Source organism: Schistocerca cancellata, chromosome 9 (assembly GCF_023864275.1).
Source record: "Schistocerca cancellata isolate TAMUIC-IGC-003103 chromosome 9, iqSchCanc2.1, whole genome shotgun sequence".
Lineage (NCBI taxonomy): Eukaryota > Metazoa > Arthropoda > Insecta > Orthoptera > Acrididae > Schistocerca > Schistocerca cancellata.
Window position 1 is genome coordinate 282,962,654 of NC_064634.1, and position 9,798 is coordinate 282,972,451.

General features: G+C 44.4%; 1 non-coding gene across 1 annotated transcript; it reads left to right on the plus strand.

Moving 5' to 3' along the window:
* Nucleotides 1-9,281: 9,281 nt before the first annotated feature.
* On the plus strand, nt 9,282-9,353 carry Trnae-uuc (transfer RNA glutamic acid (anticodon UUC)). The gene has a single exon. It is a non-coding gene; the product is annotated as a tRNA-Glu (tRNA).
* The last annotated feature ends 445 nt before the right edge of the window (nt 9,354-9,798 follow it).

Below are 9,798 nucleotides of genomic sequence, written 5' to 3' on the forward strand. Positions count from 1 at the left end.
TATCACGTGCTTACAACGTATGGCCTGTCTAGGAAAATTTTTTGCTTAAGTACGAAGTTTAATCACCTAAAAAGAACTTAGGTGTGGGAAGGATAATATAAAGCCAACATCGTCATTATTATGACGAGGTCTAAAAATGTTTTGAGACGTAAATGTTAAGCACTTGCTTAGCTCTGGTTCCAACGCATGAACGTCCTAATGACTTAGCACACAAATGGTCATGGTTGAACTTATGAACAAGTCTATATCTAATCTGTAACATCCGGCAATACGGGCCACATAAAATAGATGGTCATTATTCAAGATTAGTATATTTGACCTGAAATGGTCTAGAATCAAGTAAAAAACTAATGTACGTGCTTGATTGAGCTTCATGACGAAGTGCCGGCCGGAGTGGCCGTGCGTTTCTAGGCACTACAGTCTGGAACCGCGTGACCGCTACGGTCGCAGGTTCGAATCCTGCCTCGGGCATGGATGTGTGTGATGTCCTTAGGTTAGTTAGGTTTAAGTAGTTCTAAGTTCTAGGGGACTGATGACCACAGCAGTTAAGTCCCATAGTGCTCAGAGCCATTTGAACCATTTTTCATGACGAAGTTCTGGTTATGAGTTCAGAAAACACTAAAGCAGGGGATAATGTGGCGGCAATGGGGTACTCAAATTGCCTTCATGGAGGTGATCCAGACATATACTCTAAAAACTGTGTGTGGAACACTGCCATCATAATTCGGACCTGGTGACCACTGCCATTGAACTAGGGAATGGCAGCGGAATTATGTTTAAAGCTAAAGTCTGACTTGGCGAACATCGCTCCAGTCAACACACTTAATAAAACTATTGACCGACAGAGGTCAATTATGCTCAAAGCTAAAGTGTGACTTGGCGAACATCGCTGCGGTCGACACACTTAAAATAATTGACCGACAATGGCCAATGTGTACTTAAAGAACTAGTCTAAAATATGGGAGGATGACGGGAAAACGGTTAAATTATCATGTGATTTGGCGAGCAACGCTCCAAAAACACCTTTAAACGTCATTGAGTAAGATCAATTCAAACTGATCCGGCTAGTCTGAACCAAAACTTCGTATCCAGTAGAATGTGTCTGCATACAATAGACGAAACTCGACCGACGTCAGTCGTTCCGCCAGGTGCTTAAGCCTATTGTACGAACCCCTCAGTATTCAGAGAAGTGCAGCTCCAAACCGGAAAAGCAGTGTGCCGCGTCCTCCGATGTTCGCCTCGCACAGGCCACACAGGGAAGTAGCCCATCATGTTTAGGAATCAAGTGAAAAGTATTTTTTGAGCTCTCAGAACAAATACTCTCATTACAGTAACCCATTTCTGTTTGTTACTACCGTGCAATGACATAGAACATTAATAAAATTGATAAAAATGAGAGGAGACATGCAAAAGAGGGCATGGAACCTCTCATATTTTCTTATCGTCGGCAGTTACCCACTTGTTCTGACCATAGAAAAAATCGGACGAACCAACTTCCTGCCTGAGCTTAAACCAGCTGATTTGAGGTGATATATAACTAAATGTATCCTCCTTCCGCGTCAATCACCATTGAAGTTAGCCAATCAGGGCAGTGCGCGAGCAACTTGAAGCGGCCCGCCAGATGCAATTGGTGTCAGTTGTTCTCACTGAGTACGTCGCCAGTGGGCCAACGGCGGCCCAAGGGCCTCGTCCGGTATGCGATTGTTTCCACACCGGTCCGTGGAAGAAATTCCGGGTGAACATAAAACGAATGTACTCTCAAAAACACGTATTTTGAGACACAGTCTGCTAATGTGGCGCGTCGCGAAAGGAGTACCATTCATATCAGTGCATTACACTATGCCGGCCGGAGTGGCCGTGCGATTCTAGGCGCTACAGTCTGGAGCCGAGCGATCGCTACGGTCGCAGGTTCGAATCCTGCCTCGGGCATGGATGTGTGTGATGTCCTTAGGTTAGTTAGGTTTAATTAGTTCTAAGTTCTAGGCGACTGATGACCTCAGAAGTTAAGTCGCATAGTACTCAGAGCCTTTACACTATCAATAGTAACGTCTGGAACGTTATAGTTTGGCTTTACGGGCGATCAGCATTGCTGCCCGCAAGCCTGAGTATGTGAATCAGGCCAGTGGGTCACCAAAGGCTGCCCGTGCGTGCCGTAGATGATAACGTACGAGACTGTTAAGTCTTTGGCTCAGGTTCCACTTCCAGTTTTTCTATCTCTCTTGTTAGGTTTTTATGAAAGCAAATGAAGAATATGTTTGGCGGCATCGTCTCTGGCAGGTCACTTGAATTTGCTCTCTTAATGGAATCAGTGGCTAAATTCAATGCTAATTAACTCGGAAACGGCGCAACGTGTCGATTTTTTCTTAACAATTATTTTCCAGCACAACCTACTCTGAAACACACTTTCAAGCTTTTTAGATTGCCTCTGAGTGCCCTGTATATTGTGTTTGTTTTTGTGTGCGTATTTATCTCTTCAACTAACTTTCAGTAACTTTAAAGGGAGATCCAGGGCGATTTAACAAATACCGGTTTGAGTATATTTTCGCTGAGTTTTGGTGCCCCAGATTACATTGCAAGAAAGAATAGAAGATTAAAAGTAAAGGAAAAATTAAAACCGAACGGCTTCCACATTTAACTTTAGGTATCTTTTACGAAGAGGTTGTTTATCTATGATATTTGATTACTAAATAGTTGTTAAACAGTTTTGAGCTATGTTTCTTTTGGAAACTGTGCTTCGTTTGCTTCATCCTTATTCCTTCCATGAAAAATTTAACGCACCACTCTGCCCCTCCCCCATCCACCCCCTCCCTCGTCCTACACTTTTCGGCTCAGATGAATGTACATTTCCTTGTTACAGCTGTGAAGGAACTGTTTTCGTAGTAACACCTTCTACATTCGACGAAGTTCTTTAGCTGGTTTACCTCCTTACTCAGTGTGATTGTGAAATCTCTTCGCCGGCAACGGCACAATCACGAGAGATTTATAGAGCACCGCGAAAACGCGGGTTCACTTAGCGGCACGCTGATTTACGACGAGATTCTGTTCGCAGCCGGTGACGTGGGACAAAATCTACAGCGGCATAAATCCCAGCGACAGTTGTAACGGACGCTGATGTTCGTCGGAGTTGTGCAACCTACATGGAGTTTGACATGCGTCCGACAGAGGGGAAAGATATCGACCATTTCACAGCTTGCCTGCAAAGTCGACCCACTGAATGACCTAAATTCGTCTTTATTATTTATTTGGAACAGATGGTAGCAGTCTTAAATGATCCAGTCTGCAATAAAGTTTTATTTATTTCTAGCTTAATGGCCTTTGGCACTAAGAATTCAGCCAGAGAAGTGAGTGAATACAGACTTTCTAACATTCTGCGTGGTGTCTGTTTGTTCTAAGTCGTGTCTCCCTACCACTTTCGCGCAACGACGCTCTGAGCGTGTTTTTTAGGGACTTGACTAAATTGAACCTGGGACCTGTTGCTGGTAAGGAGACACCAGACCACACATGACATGTAGAATTCAGAAGAGTTCAGTGAGAGTAGCGATGATATAATCAAATGCTTAATGATTTCAGCGTCAGCTCCACTGCACTCCCTGTAAAAGAATCTTAATACTAACTAAATTTAGTGGAAGGGGTTCAAGGCTTTCCTATTTTTAGTTAGCTGGTAAAATACCGATAAAGCAGTTAAGTTTACCATTGGAATTTTTATTCTACTCACAAAACATTGTTTATAAATTGCACTATTGATAAAAGGAAATATTTTAATACAGGATGATAAAAACCACTGCGTACAACAAAAATGTGAACGAATATTCCCTGGATGGGTTTCCAAGTTCTACAATGGATCGAAGGATGACCTGTGCCATATCACATCAATAATCTAGGTTTAAGTTAAGTTTCATAAAAGCGAAAACTATCAAAAATGGTCTACAGTGACCCTCAATTATCTTTAATTACTTATTTAACTTGTCGTAAATTACAGTGGCTGATGTGGCTTCTCAATAATTATATAACAGAAAAATCATCGCGTTTCAGATTTTAACTTCAAGTAGCAAATGTGAACACCATGAGCTTTAATTGACGATCGACACTAGTATTACGTAAAAAGGGGATGTAACAGATGAGACTTCTGCAGTTCTGAGTGAAGCCTTATGCGCTCATATGCGGCATCGCATGCGTTCATTACCTTGTCGGTGGTTAGTCAGCGTCAGGGGGCGGCAGGCGGCGCAGCTCCACACACCTTGCCGTCTCGGTAGCAACTCTCTCTAACTTCTCTTTACTACAATGTACCAAAGTTGGTTTAAGAAAACGGTATCTGGCTGTGTTTTCAACTGACCCATCAGGGTCTCAATGTTAACCTTGAGCTACTCCTACAAAAATTCTGTCTATCCAATGAGAAATACTTTTCGTGGTGGGGCAATGTTTCGAACGTTTGCAACGTAACAGAGACACGTATAGTCTCAGGCTAAAACTTGCAGCTGGTGTGGCCCTTTTAGTGTTATTGTTAGATCTATACTGCTCTTCTGGAGGGTTCTATCTTTTAACATGGGCTGGGGGCTGCTCTTGGCGATGTGGGTGTCCGTCCCTTATCGTAGGGCCTTCTAGGCTACACAGCTCTGCTCTCGGCTTTTGTTCTCGTTTCTCCCCGCGGAACTGCGTCTGTTTCACGGTGGGAAGGTATGACATGCATTTAGGCATTCTTGTGTTAGTCTGTGGTATTCCATTTGCTCACTCGTTGATCATATTACTTTGGTTAATTTAATGTCTCGATTTATTCGGAGCTATGTGACATACTGCCGGATTTGCTATCATGTAAGGGTTTTCATGGAAGGTGTTGGATTTGCTTGACACCTTACAACTTGTTATACAATATGATACAGGATAGGTATTAGAAGTTTCGAGGGTTGTAACTTAAATAGTGGCAACTATTTATTCACAACCGATACAAAAGTGTTACGTGTTTCCACCTGTTACTGTCCTTCAAAGTAGCCACCAGCGCTGTGTAGGGCAGCAGAGCAGCTACTGCTCGCACTGTATGCACCCGCGCCTTGTCGTGCAAAATGATAGGTGGGTTGCGCAGAAAGTGTCGCAGCATCTTTCGCAAAGCATTATTGGTCGCCGCGAAAGTCGAAAGTGTGTCAGAGCCTGCCGGTCGGAGTGGCCAAGCGGTTCTAGGCGCTACAGTCTGGAACCGCGCGACCGCTACGGTCGCAGGTTCGAGTCCTGCCTCGGGCATGAATGTGTGTGATGTCCTTAGGTTAGTTAGGTTTAAGTAGTTCTAAGTTCTAGGGGACTGATGACCTCAGAAGTTAAGTCCCATAGTGCTCACAACCATTTTTTTGTATCAGAGCCTCAGTATGGTGAAAGTTATGGTGATTGTTGTAAACGACTGTGATGGTGTTATCCTAACGCATTACGTTCCTCCACGGCAGACCGTCAGTGCACGGTATTACTGTTTATTTTTGGAGCATCATCTGCGACCACTTTGCGAAAGAAGCTGCGACACTTCCTGCGCAACCCACCCATCACCTTACACGACAATACGCAGGCGCATACAGTGCAAGCTGTGGATGCTCTGTTCGGTCGATGGGACTGCGAAGTACTGTACCGTCCACCATACTCCCCGGGCTTAAGTCCTTGTGACTTTGATTTGATTCCGAAGATGAAGGAATCACTTCGCGGCATTCGCTTCAGAACTGTTCCAGAGATTCGACAGGCAGTAGACAGCTCCATTCGCACCATCAACAGAACAATCTCTGCTAACGGTATACTACGCCTTCCACATCGCTGGCAACGGGTTCTACACATCGCTGGCGACTACTTAGAAGGAAAGTAACAGGTGCAAACATGTAACTCTTTTGTATCGACTGTGACTAAATAGTTGCCACTATTTAAGTTCCAACACTCGTACATTAATTTCAGGAAAATTTCGTGGTACACTTTATACATTCAAACAGCCAATACAATGCATATATCACAACTTCTTATGCTGGAACCTTTGTGTCTGATTTATTACTGGGTACATGCATCTTGCAGAAACCGGGCAACACTGACATAGTCCGTTGTGGTCACCTGTCGAAACAGGTGCGTCACAGATGTAGTTTGGGGAATTCCTGCTCTGATCAAGGCCTTAAGAAACTTCCGGCGTTGTCTGTCGTAGCGTGAACAGCCTAGTATTACATGATTTAGGTCTGCAATCTCAGCTGGATGGACTTCACCGTATGGAGATGGCTGAACTTTAATACTGTAAATATGTGAAGTATAACAGCCATGAACCACTCGAGTGCGCGTTGTAGTAGTGATATGACGTCTGGATAGCTTGATCTGGGAGGACTACGTTTTCTGCGGAATTCTGGGCTATATTGCGGCATAACGTCCTCCTTTGGACTGTTGTCAGATCTCCCACGTCAGTGACCATTCTTGGTGATCCTTTTTCTTTGCGGCAGCAACAAAATCCGAATGTGGAAGGAAAGTGTAGTAAGGTTGGCCATCAATCACACTTTGTTTCGGCAGGTGGTCCGCCATCTCGTTGATTGAGATACCACACTGTCCTTGATCCGCAATAACTGGACACGTTTATGTTGACTCTCTCACCGATAGATTAACTTAATTACATCGAGTATATGGCGGTTAGTGTTGAAGCCCTATTGTTGCTTTTCCAGCTTTTTCAGAGCACTCCTCTAACCCGTGACAATAAGGATGTCGCCGAACTGATTTGCTGCATATTGTAGGGCCTCCTTAATTGAAAGAATTTGGGAGGTGAAGATGCTGGCTTCCGTCGGTGGCTTAAACGTTAGCCCAAGATAGTGAATCTTCGCAGAAGCGAGCACAACCGGCGCCTTCTCTTGTTTTGGAGCCTGTGATAAAACTGGTTATGGAAAGATAAATGTACTAACCGATCTTGGATCAGATGAAGTGAACGACACCGCACCGAAGACGTTAAAACCAAAATCCACTACTACATAGATATGCGAAAACGTTTAAATGCCAACGTTTATTAATACTTAATGTAATTACAACGATGATTATGGACTTATCAAAAAAGATCGACAGTTAATTGTATTTTACTTATGAAATGTTTGTTCCAAAGATTGTTTTGCATAAATAGATCGATATCTGAAAGTAATTTCTTTGCTACATATTGTTAGAGGTAAATCTGCGTTGTTTTGTGCAGTAGGTTGTACGAGTTTCAAGTGTGAGATTGGAGAACGAGTTATGTGTGTTTTATTGATCTGTATTGTGAAGTGAAATGATTGAAAATATATGTGTAATTCTGAAGAAAGTCCACCAGAATTCATATTATTATTGAAACATCAACGCGATCATCCTCTAGACGACTATGGAAAGATAAACCACAGAAAGGAAATTCACAACGAGCCATCAGTAAACAACAAAGAAGAGCCACAAAAAAGATGAGTATTTTTCTGATTAACAGAACTCTTTATTAAAATTCGACAGTGCCTGTCACTCGCTGCAGAGTTTCACTATCTCAGCGTGGCAAGTGCCGAGATAATGTGATCGGCTGCCCAAGTTACTTACACCAGACATTAATAAACCGGATTTGGACAACAAGATGATTGGGACGGTCAGAAGCCGCCAGTGAATATTTTGACCGATGAGAGCCACGTTGATGCCATCAAATGGTAAACGTCAGTGGAAGCAGTGAAAGTTCGATCCGACCCTCTGGGATTATAGAAGATTGTGGGGCGTTAGTTCAGTACTTCGTAATCCAAACTAAATTCAGGAGGCAAAGAGTCGTTTTGCACTCCGGGTATCAAATATCTTTGCTGCCTGAAACTTCGAATCCTATCGCGGTACCCGTTGTCCTTAGTGAAGTAGTTAAGATTTTGGAGAAGAGGATGAAGTGTTTGCGCTGCTCTACTATGGATGAATTTCTGAGCCAAGATTTTCCTCCAAAATTGAAGGTGCACCTTCCTTGTTTCCACCAAAAGCGCCTTCACAGGTGTAGAATTCATTGCCACAAGACAAATGAGTATGGCAAAGTACTGCAGAATATCTATCTTTCTTAGTAGCGATGTAGAGGCATTGCCATATAACGTGCATCCATAATCCAGTATAAACCAAAATCATACCACTGTAAAATAAGCTCCACACCATACGTGAGATACCGATCTTAGATTATTAAGTGATCGTCCGCCCTTGGAAATAAAATATTCCACACGGCTTGCCTACGTCAGTATGCTGTCGACAAAGAATCCAAGCCATTTGACTGAGCTCTTTACTGGAATGGCAAAAGCCCCTAATCGTATCTCGGGCCTTATTATCGTTCATCTCTGCCGTGGACGACAACCGCCGAAGCGTTTGGTATCTGCTGCCATGTTGAGTCCAGTTCTGCACGTCCACGAGTACGGCACGTCCGCGCTCGATCCAACCACCTTAGCGTCATCCTCAATCAGAGAGAAAACGAGTGCATGCAGATTTTATCGGCGTACTGTTATCTGACATAGAGGGAGTAAAGGTTGCATGTAATGTCTGGAGCACCCATTGCCTGGAACTTCTGAATCAGAATGTTTACATCCACACTGTCATACGCACCGGTAACGTCGAAAAACAATGCTGCCAGCTAGCGATTAGAAGCACACTGAAGAGCGAAAGAAACTGGTACACCTGCCGAATATCGTGTAGGACCCCCTGCGAACACGAGGAAGTGCCGCAACACGACGTGACATGGACTCGAATAATGTCTGAAGTAGTTCAAATGGTTCAAATGGCTGTAAGAAGTATGGGACTTAACAAAATGGTTCAAATGGCTCTGAGTACTATGGGACTTAACATCTGAGGTCACCAGTCCCCTAGAACTTAGAACTACGTAAACCTAACTAACCTAAGGACATCACGCACATCCATGCCCGAGGCAGGATTCGAACCTGCGACCGTAGCAGCCGCGAGGTCCCGGAGTGAAGCGCCTAGAACTGCTCGGTCACAGCGGCCGGCTCTGAAGTAGTGCTGGAGGGAATTGACACCATGAATCCTGCAGGGCTGTCCATAAATACGTAAGAGTACGAGAGGGTGGAGATCTCTTCTGAATATCACGTTGCAAGGCATCCCAGATATGCTCTGTAATGTTCATGTCTGGGGAGTTTGGTGGCCAGTGGAAGTGCTTAAACTCAGAAGAGCGTTTCTGGAGTCACTGTGTAGCAATTTTGGACTTGTGGGGCGTCGCATTGTCCTGCTGGGATTGCCCAAGCCCGTCGGAATGCACGATTTTTTTTTATAAAGAGCCACCCCCACACCGGCAAGAGCAGTAGCGGATGTCTTGCTGCTCCGGTGTGGTCTAGTGGCTAGGATACCTGGCTTTCTCCCAGGAGGCCCGGGCTCGATTCCCGGTACCGGAACGGAATTTTGCCGGCCAGATTAGCCGAGCGGTTCTAGGCGCTACAGTCTGGAACCGCGCGACCGCTACGGTCGCAGGTTCGAATCCTGCCTCGGGCATGGATGTGTGTGATGTCCTTAGGTTAGTTAGGTTTAAGTAGTTCTAAGTTCTAGGGGACTGATGACCACAGATGTTAAGTTCCATAGTGCTCAGAGCCATTTGAACCATTTGTCTTGCTGCCTTCGATAGATCGTGCAAAGGTAGGCTTTATTAGTAGTGGGTATCATGCATGTCGATACCTTTGACGTTGTGCGGTTGTGTTGCTCGGAGGCTGGCGCTGGGTGCCGGTGTAGAGCTCTCGTTCAGCGTCAGCAACCTGCAACGGTTAGGTTTATTATCGTTTTTTGGTCCGATAGGTCATATATCGGATGCACAGTGTAAGGTTATGTTGGCGGTTTGTTTGTGCG